A 14,802-nucleotide genomic window follows, 5' to 3' on the forward strand; every position below is an offset into this window, starting at 1 on the left:
GTTTATATGCCACGTGTCGACTAACGATCGGGCCACATGTTTGCCAACCACGTGTCGGTGCCCAACAACTAGTGCCACGTGTCGGTGCCCAACGGCTAGTGCCACATGTCAATGCCCAGTGGCTAGTGCCACGTGGCATAATTGCACGCCCTATATAAGGAGGTGATGGTCATCTATACGGCTTTTTCGGCTGCCTTTGCGGACTTCTTCATTCGTCTCCCGATATGGCACGAGGGCAAGTATTCGTGTTTTTTTATTTTGCCTGCTTGCATCGTTTCGGGCGTAGCTATTCTCGTCTCGATTCGGCGCGGCATTCGTTTCCAGACTCTTAACCCGATACGGTGTGAGGGCGAGTGGTCGCTTTTTTGGGGTTTGCCTTCTCACGTCGTTTCGGGCGCGGCCCTTTGCTTTTACAGACTCTGGTTCATTCTCAGATTCTTGTCCCGATACGGCGCGAGTAGCAACACACGTGTTTAGCGTTTGCATCTCATCGCGCTGTATCATGCAAGCGTTGGAAATATGTCTGAACCTACAGATTTTGAGGGCTCCAAGGTTCTGCCAGGGAGTAGGAAAAGGAGAAGGCTTTCTATAGGCTCAAACATTCTGTAATATAAAAGAAAAATCATTTGGTAGTAACAAGTGTATATTCCCAATGCCAATAATGCTACATGCATAATTTTTTTTAAGATGAACGCATCCTCTCTTTCTAGCATTATAGGTAGAGAGTCATTCTCTATATGGAGTAACATGAAACCAGGCTCTAGAATCCATAGGCTAATTTTGAGACATGCCATTATCCATGGCAACCAATAATGCATCAGCAAACTAGAATACAAACAAAACATTAACATTATCACTACCACATGCATTAATCTTCTCAATCTTTGTCTTGAGAAATCATCCTCATTTGTATTTTTGCATTTTTTCTTTTTCTTCCATTTAAGTAGTCATTTTTTATGTGTCACTTCTTGTTACAAAAGTAGCACTCTACATTTTTTTTTCTATATGACTTGCTTCTTGACTTGCCCAGCATTTGACCTTCCTCTTACCATAAGTGCACTGAAGCTCTTTGACCCTGCATTATTCTTTCTATTTACCTCCTCGATGAGAAAATTTCTCTCAACATTAGCACTCATAAGACCACCTGTAAGTATGGAGTTACTACTCAAAATCCTAAAAGTATCTCAACTCTTGGGCAAGGTGATTAACAAAAACATGATCTTCACTACATCATGAAAGATAATCTTTTAAGATGTCAGTTAGTTGAAAAACATGTTAAATTCATTGAGATAATTAGGTATCAAAGCCTCCTCCTCCATGTGGATACCAATAGCCAATAAACCTATGAGGCTGCACTTTCTTTTTCACATAGGTTACCAAGCTTCTTCCATACACTATATACACATGTCGTATCTTTCACATTAAAATATAGGGACTTTAAGAGTGTCAACATAATAGTGGAGTGTGCCAACTCGTCAAATTCCTTCCAAGCATCTACATCCATGTCTTTAGGCTTAATCCTTTTACATTTAATGGGCTTCACCTACTTCTTTTGGACTAATGCATTGTATACTTGCTTTTTTCAATATTGAAAATTTGTATCATCAATCTTTTCAATATTGAGTAATTTATTTTTTTAGCTCAATGAAGAAGACATAATCAAAAACTATGTCTACACACTAAAAAACAACAAGATATACCCAATTACAAGCTCAAAATAGACCAATGGACTACAAATGGAGTGCCCCATAAAGCCAAGAAATGGATATCCAAATATCAAACCAACATAAAATGGATACAAAAATGATATTTCAACACTCAACAAAGGCATACAAATTTTTTGCAAGATTTTCTTAGTATTCCAACTATCTTCTAAGCATAAAGCAACACCATTGGAGACCAAGTATCTGCAAAACGCCTTCACAAATCAATTTCAATCCACATAATCTTTGCATAATGAACATAAAGTAGCATGGCATATCCTTCAAGTCAAAAATTTTATCAAAATCTATGTACAGTCCCAAGCCAAGAGTAACCAGGGAGCCTCCAATTGTCATTCAAAAGTGTTATTCAAATAAGAACAATTCTATTCTATGTAAAACAGAGAACTGAAAACTACACTGAATCAAGTCTATGATTGTCTAAATCTATAGCTCTTTAATGTGTTTTTTTGGAGATATGGAACACCTCAATCAAATATCAAATACAAAATTTATGGCCAAAACATTGAAGCCATGTCAAGTTTTCGTAGCTATCCAACCACGACTTCAATACTATGATTTGTTTCCGCTCAAAATGGATAGAATAGCTCCCAAAGTGAATGCTTTAGAGATATTCTTACTTTCTCCTTTGCAACACATAGATTTGAGAGGAAGAAAATAGAAAAGAATGATGATTCATTATCTCTTAGAAAGCTTCAATATTACTCAATCTCCCTGAGCATCAGTTGTAAGCATCCAATACCTTTTTTTGAGCATCCAAAGCCAAGCTATTTTTTACATGAATTCCAACCAATAATGGTTATCCAAATGTAACCAAATCAAACTACTACAACCTCAAATCAAGCCTCAATGGCTCAATGCTTGACTCAAATCTAAATCCGAACAAATATCAATGTCAAAGAAAAATCTTGAATCCTCAACATTTCATGACAAAGCTTCATTCCTTGTGCTCCTTGCTTCAATCATGAGCTCTCATGAACACCAAATGTCACTCTGTACTAGTTGAGAGGACAATAATGGTGAGATGCAAGGTAGAAGCTATGGAGTGCAAGAGGATTGAGAGAGAGAATAACACGAGAGTTATGTGGATATAAAATTAATGATACCAATATTTTTTATTATCTTCACCTATATGTAACTCTATAGTGTGTACATATACAAGGGATACCCGCTCAATTATAGGACATTAACCTTTAACCCAACACAAGCCTTCTCTCCCTCATAGGCAAGTTCCAATTCCTATATATCAAGATTTTCAAATAACATTTACAAGGCAAACAAAAGCTCTATCCTCGAAGTAATTGTTTTGCTCATACAATAGAATTGTAACCAATATCAATGGCTAGATTTAGGATTGCAAGACATATACACAACTTTGAAAAGAAGTATATTGTGAGGTGTCAATAGACAAGATTTACTTACCCTAAATGAATAGGTATATGTATAAGGCCAATGTCAAAAAACCTTCTAGAGATGAGAAAAAGTGTATTGATGGTCCCAAGTATGTATGAATGCATCATTATCAAAATATGATAGCATATCCTCCCTAGGAGTGATACATCAAAAAAAAGCTAACACTCGTATAAACAGAAGTGACAAGTCCAATGGATATGATCAATCCACAAAGGAAAGTAAGCCCAAATCTTTGTGAAAAGTTTTTGTCTTTGTGATAAGATGTGCGAGATTATTCTATATTGGCACATAGGCTAAGTTGATTTCTCAAGCAAAGAGTCTCTTCCTGACATGATGATAATGCACCTCAATGTGATTAGTACATGCATGAAACATTGGATTACATGCAACTACAAATGTGTTCTAATTTTCAATGAAGATCATGGAGGTAGATGACTATCCAATTTCCAAATCAACCAGAAGGTATCTAAGCCAAACACACTCAATTGTAGTTGTCAAAGTTGACCTATGCTCAGGTTCACACCATCTACTTATTACTTAACCTACCAAGCATGAAGTAAAAGCCGATTGTGGATACATGAGTGTCATAGCATCTATCCTAGTCAAAATCCAAAAAAACATGTAAATCTAGTAGCAATTTTTCCCCTTGGCTTGAAAGAACACAGAATAAAAGTAGGATATTTCTAGTTTCCACAATAAGCACCAACTTACACTTTCCTCATAAGAAGTAAGATTGGCCACTATAAGGGTTCAACTATGTGTTGGTATGGATCAAAGATGGCTGGTCAAGTTGCATCTAAACATCATATATTAATACATTGAAGTCAAAACTTGTATCAATCGAAGCATCAATAGTACATACAATTAGTTTTACATGGAGGTAAGCTAGGGAAATGAGAGGTTCATCTTTAGAGTCCAATTGAATACTGAAAGAAGAGGGTTTCATGGAAAGCTATCTCCAACATCATGAAGGCTCAACTTCAAAATTGTCTCCATAGAAGTAGCAATATGCTTGTAGCCTTTAAGACCAATTCTTTGTGATAATTTCTCGATATAGTTTGTTTGATACAAAGCAATGCCCCCATCACACTACTTGAATTGAATACCCAAATGCAATAGCCCCAAATCTAACATGTCAAGAGCTGAATTCAAATCAGTCTTAACATCAACAATATATGTATGATTAGGACTAGTGAGAAACATGTCATCAATATAAATCAAAATGATTAGAGACACATCACCCTCATGTTTGACATATAAGATGCTCCCTATTAGAATAATTTATCAATCATGCGCAATTAAGTATACATGTATCTTCTCATACCAAGGCTGAAGTGCTTGCTTTAAACCATAGAATTCCTTTTTTTATTTGCACCCTTCATTTTCCTACCTCTTTTGAAGAAAACCACAAGAACAAAAATCATACACTTTCTTGTACAAATCACCATTTAGAGATTAATTTTGAGTATCCAATTGATGTACATTCCAATCATTATGAGCTACTTATGCATAATTGCTACAAATAGATGTCATATGGTAAGTGGGAACAAAGGTCCCATCAAAGTCAATGCCAATTCATTGAGCATATCATTTGCCCCAACTCTAGCCTTATAGCAATCAATGCTATCATCTAGCTTATTCTTCAACTTGTAAATCCACTTAGTACTAATGGCCTTTTTGCCATGAGGCAAGTCACATAAGAACCAAGTACTATTTTGACAATATCATCATCAAATTATATATTGGCCATTTAAATTTTTGAATTTTATATCTCATCAAAAGAGATAGGCTCATTCTCATCACATAGACTAGATACAGCCAATGCTTTGTAATGTGATGGATAAGAGAGACTATGAGAGCCAAAACAAGTGTAAGTAGACAAAGATGCATCTAGTTTAGTGTCACTTGGCATAGTCTTGGACTACTCAATCTCTATTTTGTCATGGATTGTATCATTCACATCTACATCAAAGATAGGTTGATCTATAAACTCATGAGAAACCTACATAGGTTAGAAAATTAACTCATTTGGTGCTACATGTGGCTACGCACCATTGAAAAGAGGTAGCAATGTGTTATAGATCTTCCAAGTACACATTTGTCACTTTGGTACAAGAAAGTAAATGTTGAATATCACCTTTCACAAAGACAACATCACAATTGACCAAAATACACTCACTTCGCAAATGATATAGCCTATAGCCTTTGCTCTTAGTATTATAACCAACAAGATTACTTTATAATCTTGTCATCCAACTTTGTACATTATTACACTAGTGCTAATGTATAAGCTAGATAGCTAAAAACACACAAATGAGAAACATATGGCCTTATATCATGCCAAGCCCATAAGGAGTGATAGACTACAATGTGTTGGTGGGATATCTTTTAAGTGCATATGTTGCACACAAAATAGCCTCAAGTCAAAAACTATGTCATAAAGCTTGACCTTTAATCATAAATCATGCTATCTCATGAGAGAGGTGTTCTTTCTCTCACTACAACATTTTGTTGTAGCATATATATCATTGCACATTAGTATTTTATCTCAAGCTCAGCCAAACATGTAATAAATTCTTTAGATATATACTCCACTCTCAATAAAAGCAAAGGGTGTCTACTTTATATCATGTTAAAGTTTTAACAGTGCTTACAAATTAGCTCAAAAGCACTTCATGCTTAGCTTTTAGACCATATGCCCATGCATGCTTAGAGTACTTATCAATGAAGAGCACGAAGTATAGGTAGTTGCCAAGAGAAGGCATTTGCATTGGACCACATACATCATTGTGTACAAGCTGTAGTTTGCAAATAGTTCTTATCCAAGCATCTTTTGGAAATAAAATACATTGCATTTTTCTCAATGTGAAACCTTCAAAAATGTATTTTGTAGGTGCCTCAAAATATCCAATGAAGAATTCATATCATATTTCTATAGAGATAGCAAGCTATTAAAATTTAGATGATTAAAATGTACATGTCAAAATTTTCATCTAGAACAACCTGTGAATTAGCAACTACATATGCCATGTCTTCCATATGTTTACCATAGCTATTGAGCTTTTATAGCCTATGATATAGTGGACTAGATGCAATGATTGTATCATTACAATATACATCAAGACCTATACACCTCCCATCAACAAACTTGACAATCGAGCAAATATTGGCAAGTGTAAAAAGAACAATCAACACAATTTGCCAACTTTTATAATTAGGTAAGAGGACGTATTAACACATGTGACACTTAGTGCTACCATTGTGAAAGCTTCCATACATATGAATGCACAATAAATATACAAAAATCATGTAAAGATGAGTGATAATTGCATTGCAAAGTAAATGCCCAAACTATTCCTACACAACATTTGCATATTCTAATTTAGAAGGAGAGATGTCTACAACAACCATATTGACCTCTTTCTTCTTAGCCTCTATCATAGCTAGTTTAGGACATTGCTTAATGACATGATCTTTTGCCTTGTAATTCATGCGATATATCTTACTCTCATTTTTATTCTAGTCCTTTATTAGCCTTCTTTGAACAACTCATCTTTATTAGAATAATGGATTTATTTTTCCAACATTTTTCTTCTTGCAAGAAAATAGAAACCTACTCATCAAATGACAAAGCATTCAAATTGTCTTTCATCATCAAATAGAGAGTAGATGCAAAAATCTAATAAGAATTAAGAAGACCACTAAGAACAATTTGCAAAAGTATTGTCTAGCAAAGTCTCATTTGCAGTCAACTATTCCTTACGATCTTTTATCTTTGTGAAAAAACTATCCATGGTGTCACCTTTATCCATATGTTCACTATCTAATTGCTTATTCAAGCAACACATGCCTGATTTCTTCCTTGATACAAACATTTAAGTATATTCCAAGTATCTTTAGTTATCATATATAAGTGAACGTATGAGACCATTGTATATTTGGTAGACAATGCAATCAAGACATTCACAGTATATCTCTGCAATCTCATGAATCTACTCAATAGTAGGTGGTGGTGGTGCTCTAAAATTAATTGAAGTAGAACTAAAACTTGCAATATCCTCAATAGCACATGTTTCTACTATTTCTAATGCACTTGCAACTTCCAAAACTTCATTAGGACTTTTTCTAATTCAATGCACAATGTTTCAAAGTCCCTTTGCAGTGATTATATGATGCATGATATAAATCCACAATAGATAGTTGGTTCCATCCAACTTGTACTCAATAACCAACATACTAAATACAACATTGTTGTTGCCAACCATCATTGATGATTATAGTTGATGCAAAAGCTGGCTATATAGAAAAAAATATGTAGAAAAAACCAACATGTACTATATAACACAATATTATGGAGACTATAAGAGCTCTTACATACAAAATTGGCCACAAATTCTATATAAAATGATAATATAGCCTATATAATATTGAAAAATAGTATCAACAAATGTTAAAATGAATCCAAATTAAAAAATTTGACAATGTCAAGTCCTTTTGGGTTGCTCCTATGATATTTATTGACTTGCAAATGCTTATCATCCCAATCTAAGGGAATTGAGCAAAGAGTGTTGATGACTCTACCTCTCCCCTCTTATAACAATTGTTGGGTTTAGGGTTGCAAGAATGCACACACATAGCTTGTAGAAGAAGAAGCTTGAGAGAGCACAACTCAAAGTACATTGAGATGTGTCAATAGAGAAGATTTGCAAGACTTTATGTGCCCTAAAGTGAATACACATATATACAAGTTCAAGGAGAAAAAAACTCCTAGAAAGGAAAAAACTACCTCAATGATTCTAAGTGTATTCACACAAATCATTATCAAAATATGGTACTATCAATCTTGTGGCAAGCATTGAATATTCCAAAGAACAAAAGCACACTCATATGCCCAACATTCTACAATTCTTAAACTTTTATAAAATTTGTGGATAATCTTTATAGAACATGTAAGTAATGAAGTGTCTAGAATACCAATACTTTGGCCAACAATATTCAACTCCATCTCAAGGAGGCTAATGTTTGCATTTTCTAGCCTTCATGAATATGAGTTTTAAAGTTTTCCATATTATTTAAATCCTATGTCTTTGACAAGGCAAAGCTATTACATCTCCACTCTTCTTACTTACCTAAAAACATTCCCAAGGTCCTAATTTCCCATCTCTGACACCTAGTTTAGGTACCTAAGTATTCGTGGCTCTCCAAGATTGATGCTTCAAAGACTTAATAAAAAAGGTCCTCACTAGTGGTGCTAAGACCTACAATACCATTGGGTGGTGCTGCTAGATGAAACACTTATAAAGTAGAATTTACAACTATGAATGAAGTATTTACTTTCAAGTTATATTAGGTAAGGTAGACTTTTAATTGGTCTCCAAATGCTTCGGTGCAATTGACTCTCCATAATAGTTAAGGAGTGTTGATCTAAATGGAAAAAGGAGTCAATGGTTATGGATAGAGACACTTGTAAATATGCTTTAGAATGTTATAACTAAAATAAGGTTTAAGTGATGCTCTTCTAACTCTTTACCTTGGTAAGCATAGCATCAATTACGTAAAAATTTTGATCATTGAATGAATATCATCCATGTGTACATCCAAATAAAAAACATTGGTGGATCAATGGTCAACTTGCATCAAGAATTGAGTTGAAGAAAGTAACTAAAATAAAGTGATAATGTAATGATGTAATAGTTACATGATGTAACAAATCAATCATAGACTTGGATCAACAACATGGGTGGATGAGTCAAGAGATTAAGAAACAAAGGAAATTTAAGTGTCTACTCATGGATGTGAGTTTAGTTGTGTGCACACGATATGATTCTTACCACACTACTACCTCTCTTAACACGGGAATTGAATATTACTCTCAAGAAGTATGAAGGTGGTCATCATGAAAGCTAGCATATATGTGGTAGTTGCATGAATAGCCACAAAAGGGACATCATGGTTGCACTAGATACCATTGTGTGGTATGGACGATTTCTATAAAATAAAATATAATATAAAATCAATTCTACATAATTAGTTTAGCCCACTCACATACATAATTGATTTAGCTAAATTCAGCCCACTCACATATAGCATACATATGGACATGTAAGAGGTGGTGCTATCAAAATCGCATGCACTAAAACCTACACACCCATTGAAACCATACCTTAGGATTTGTATTACATTAAGTATAGCATATAATCCACTTCAATTTTTAAACATATAATCTACTCTCCATAAATTCAAACCCCTAATTATACCCTAGAGGGAAGTTTCCAAAAGGAACATTCTCTTTTACGATGGGATCGGATGCAAATTATTGTATGGTAACTTGTAAAGTTTGACCAAGAATTTAGGTGGAAAGTACTAAACAATGCAAAGAAACATTAGATATGGTAATGCCATTGGAAGGATTAGTGGAACTCCTTCTCCTCCTAAAACTAGTAGATTATGTCATTTTAAAATGATTGTTATGAAGGGAGTTAAATCAAATCTAAATTACAACACTTTTTTAGGCTTAGAGTGAAAGGGAAAAAAGAAAGATAATGACTATTCAAGATCTTACCTCAATAAGGGAAACAACCCTACATTTCTTTGAAAGGATTCAAAACTAGATTCCTAAATCATCAAGCTAGGAGTTTGAAGTATGGGACAAGTCTACAACAAGGAACTTAATCATCCCTACATTAAATACTAGAAACAAAGATAGATCCTTATGATATAATAAGAAAATTATCATGCATGATAAAGGATTACATCTTCTAGAGGAAAACTTATGGTATATGAAAAAACTTGAAATGCATTACCTTGAGTCATAGCCTAAGTATTAAAGGGATTATTATGCATCACTTCTCAAGTAGCTACACTCCTTGAAAGATAATGTTGAATAAAGTTGGTTGTCCCTCATGGAATCATCAAAGGGATTTTCTGATTGCTAGTATAGAAAAGGATTGATTTCCTAGTTTGAGTTAGGCTTGGTTGCCTTGATTTTTCTTTCATCAAATGTCTTACCCATGTGGACTAGTGTCACAAGAGGGGTGAATTAGTGAACGCTAAGTCTCTAATCGAGATTCTCTAGCCAAGAATCAAGTTTCTCCCTAGAAGATAGGACCATCCCCAGTGACAAGAGGTCTTTCTGTAGTGATGCACTCTACTCTTGAGCACATGCGAATTATTGGGGCTCTAGTTGTGATTCCCATTGCATGCTTGATAGTGAATTGGGATAGAGTAGAAACCCTACAAGCCCATGAAGTTATTTTTGGATGGCCCAGGCACTAGCTAAGGGCGAATTGGCGGATTCTATCCATGGGGATTAGACATGTATCCAAGTACTTTGGATACAAGTCCCAATGTAAGAAATGAAAGCGTTGCACCTTGGAGAACATGTGGATAAATGCATTATTGTCATTGTTTTCTTGAGGATTATTTGATCTTATCTTTGTGTTGTGCCTAAATTATGTGAATGAATCTTCTGCCTAACTTGTTGATTTAAAAATATATTTTTTAATTCAAATTAATTATGCTAGGTGATAAGATAATTAAGCAGCTCCATCATAAAGGGCAGCGAGAGGGCACATCCCTAAGGGATCTATCCTATGGTAATATGGACTTGATAAGCTAAGAGGTTCCCCTCAAAAGGGAAGTGGAGGGGGTGAGCCTCAGATGGATCTATCCTATGGTATGTGGTTTCAATAAGCTAAGATATTTCCCTCAAAACGATAGAATAGAAGTAGGAAGGACGAAAAACATTGACCATCATGGGAAGAGTAAATTAAAAACCAACCTTGTGTCGTTTATGGGTAGAAGGGTTGACATGCTACCTCCCCCTCATTTTTCACTCTCTTTGAACCAAGTGTGACATAGGTCCACTTTGATTTGGGCTGATTTGCACAAGCAATTTTTCATGACCAGTGGTAGATAAATTATTAGGTGACCTTACTATTGTTTAGGAGCCTTATTTTCAGTCAATCACCATGGGAACGGGGTTGAGCTCCCCCTATTAGGTAGACTCAAGAAATCCTAGGTAGCAATGTCCATGATACTCCAAGAGAGTTCTAGATGGCATCACCTAGGCTATCTCTTGATGGGCCACCAAAATCGTGCCTTAAAGGGAGCACTTGATGTGCATGTTACAATCAAATACTTGGATTATGGGGTGGAGAATGTCTCTTTTACTCTTCTTAGGGAATATTTTTTGGGCCTAAAAGGGGGTGTTGAGATACCAAAGAAATAAAACTCATTAATTCATTATTTGGTTTGCATTTATGTCCCTGAAAAGGTTTCATTTGAATCATTTATTAATGTCTAAGTGCGATCTGAGAGAGTCAAGGTGCCATCCTAGAGAGATTAATGACTCATGTGCCTATAAATACAATAGCATGGACATTTGACAATCTTCATTTCATGCACTCTCTCTCATTCATTCTTCATCATTCCCCCATTACACCTTAGCCCTCTACCATTGTTATCCAAGCCCCTTCTCAATTCATGGTGTTGTCCAACTAATCATGACACAATGCACGATTTCATTTTGGAGGTCTTCTTTACATTGCCATTGACTCCATACACTTTAGATCATTGTGTTTTGAGTCCACATAGTATAGTGGCATGTTCTTCAACATCCCCATTAGGCTTTGCTAGTTCAATACTCCCTAGATTGGTACAGTAGATCATCTTCATTATTATTGTGTGTTTCCAGCTCTTGTTGTTGCCACCCACCCAGCACTTAGACGATAGTTTCTAGCCATCATTAATTTATGGAGGTAGCCTTTCAAGAGTAGATTCATGCCTTCTATAACACGTTACACTTTTTTTTATCAACCCTACATCAAATACCTATACTTTTGTATTTTCTTCAATCCTAAATGGTTCTCCAGTAGTTGTCTTGATAGTACCCATCATGCTCAAAGAGGCTTAACCATATCCTTCATATCAGATGGCTCCTGAGGACTATGTCTCACTTTCTCTACTGCTATCCTTTCTTTTGTAGAGCAAATTCAAGCCTTCTACAACACATTACACTCTTTTTTATCAACCCCACATTAGATATCCATATTTTTGTGTTTTCTTCACTCATAAATGGATGTCCAACAATTGTCTTGATAGTAGCCATCACCTCAATGAGAATTCAATGTTGCCTTCATCTTGGATAGCTTGTAAGACTACATTTCGCTTCCTCCACTACCGTCCTTCATCTTTCATTGTCTAGTCCAACATTCCACTACCTAGAGGATTTCATTTTGCACCCTCTATAGAGTAGCTCTTTTCTGCGTCATTGACATATGTGCCTACTCTGACTGCCACATGTCACATCTACCCAACTTGCCCACCATGTTGATCGCTACCAAAACTGTTGCACGAGACCTACTCCTATACAAGGTGATGATATCTAAAATGTCCTAATCTACCTTGATCACGTATACGCTCATCTTGGAGGAGACCAAATCTCTAACACCTCTCAAATCCTAGACATGGCATGAGGGTTGAGGATCTAAAATGCCAATAAAAAATGGCTTGAGAAAGTGCCTTAATAAACAAATTTTCCACATTATCTTTTGTCTTACAATACTCCACATCAATGATCTCATCCAAGATCTTCTCATGGATGTAGTGATACTATATATTGATATGCTTTATCCTAGCATGAAATATAGGATTACGTGCAAATGCTACTACTAAGCTTAAAAATGCATTATATACTGATTAGCTCTTTATTACAACCCAAAACATACTTATCACCAAAAGTTTCTTCCATAACCGCTTTACTAGAGAGCATTTGTGTCCCATATACCAAACACTAATCTGGGAGGATCCACTCATCTATAAATAGATAGTTTCCCACCACTCAACCCCATCTTTTTTGCATATTGTTGGCACCCTATTCTCTAATATCCATACCCCTTCTTGGCAAATACCTCAATTCGATTTTGTTGTCCATCAACTAGGTGCCTATGACCAACCCTCCTCCAACTTTTAGTGATATTTTGTAGATTCTCAACTCTAGAGGGCATGTCTGACTAGTCTATTGGACCATCAATAGACTTTTGTCCTCATGCCCAACTCATCTCCATAGAGACATCAGAGGATGCGATCTTGGTCCACATTTGCAAGTTTCCCTTTGATGAGGCAATCGTAGAGGCCCACTCCACCCCATTGAGTAACTCTCCTATTTCTTGGATTGTGGATAGTGGCACCACACATCACATGACCTCCATTCATGGCACTTTTCTCACGTGAGCCCTTGCAGGAATGTCCAATGTGGGAATAAGTCCTCAATCAAGATCCAAGGTTTGGATTGCATCAAGTTTTTGATATTGACAACAATCCTGATCTTGTCATGGACATGCCATGATCAAGTGTATGGATTAATTCTTACTCATGCAATATGAATCCACACCCCATGCGAACACACCCTTAACAAGACATCCTCAAGCCAACCATGAGAACCCACCCTTGCCATGTCATCATAGAACCTTCTAGAAGATATGTGATATCATCGCTTGTATCATTGATGATGTCATCATAGAACCTTCTAGAAGATATACCATGTCATCACTTGCATCATCGATGATGTCATCATGGACATTCTAGAAGACCTCTAGCCACTATCCAACACCTATAAAAGAAGGGGCTTGCCATAGAGCTCCTCAGTCTTGCCAATGCCAATCTTGGGAGCTCAAGGAGTTGAGACCTCCGAGTAAGTAACTTCAAGTTCCAATTCTAGTTCTTGTCTAGTCATGGTATCTAGTCTTGTCTTGTCTTCCATTATACTCTTGTTGTCTTGCCACCTTGTAATCTCGTAGTACGAGATCTTGTATAGTACTGTCCAGTATCTTGTTCATCCCTATTGAGAGAGATCTTGTCATTTTGATATCTCTTGTATCCATACCTATGGTCCCAAGTTGTGCAGTCCTTCATATTCTATCGAGTCCTATTTTCTATACTTACGGTCCTGGGTTGTGGGATTTTCTGTATCTTGTTAAATTATCATTGTACCTTGTGCCCCTACATGGGATTAGCTTGTAATCAAAATTCTTGTAACAAATCTTGTATCTAGTCTAGTCTCTCAAGCACAGTCTAGTGCTCCCATAATAGTTTGGTAAGACTACTTTCTAGCCCTATTGAGCACCATGGAGCGACCCTTAAAAGAATCATGGCCTCCCTTCAAAACTTCCAACAAAAAATTCAAGACTTGAATGAACGACAAGCGCAACTTCAAATAGAACACCTTATGCATCTAGGCCCTGTGCTTCAAGAGATGCAAGACCATATTCGAGACTTGCAGAACAACAAAGGAAGTGATTTGATGATTCCGCATGTTTATTAGCTCCCAACAAGAGAACCCAAGATCAACATGCCAAAGAAGTTCAATGGTGATCATTTGAAGTTCATGGGATTCTTGCAACAAGTAAGGCTCTATATCCACATGCAACTGGATAGGTATCTAGATGACGCTTCCAAGGTGGGATTCATTGGGACTTTGCTTTGTGGTCAAGATTTATTATGGTTCACCCCAATCTTGAAAAAGAATATGCCAATATTTCATAACTATGAGGCATTTCTTTGCAAGCTCACTTCCACATTTGGAGATGTAGACACTGGTTGAGTAGCAAACACAAAACTTTGGAAGCTACGACAAGGTAATCGCCCTACCTCTGCTCATGCATCTAAA

Source organism: Lygodium microphyllum, chromosome 29, assembly GCF_053477565.2.
Source record: "Lygodium microphyllum isolate KBCC chromosome 29, Lygodium_microphyllum_v1.1.10, whole genome shotgun sequence".
Taxonomy (NCBI): Eukaryota; Viridiplantae; Streptophyta; class Polypodiopsida; order Schizaeales; family Lygodiaceae; genus Lygodium; species Lygodium microphyllum.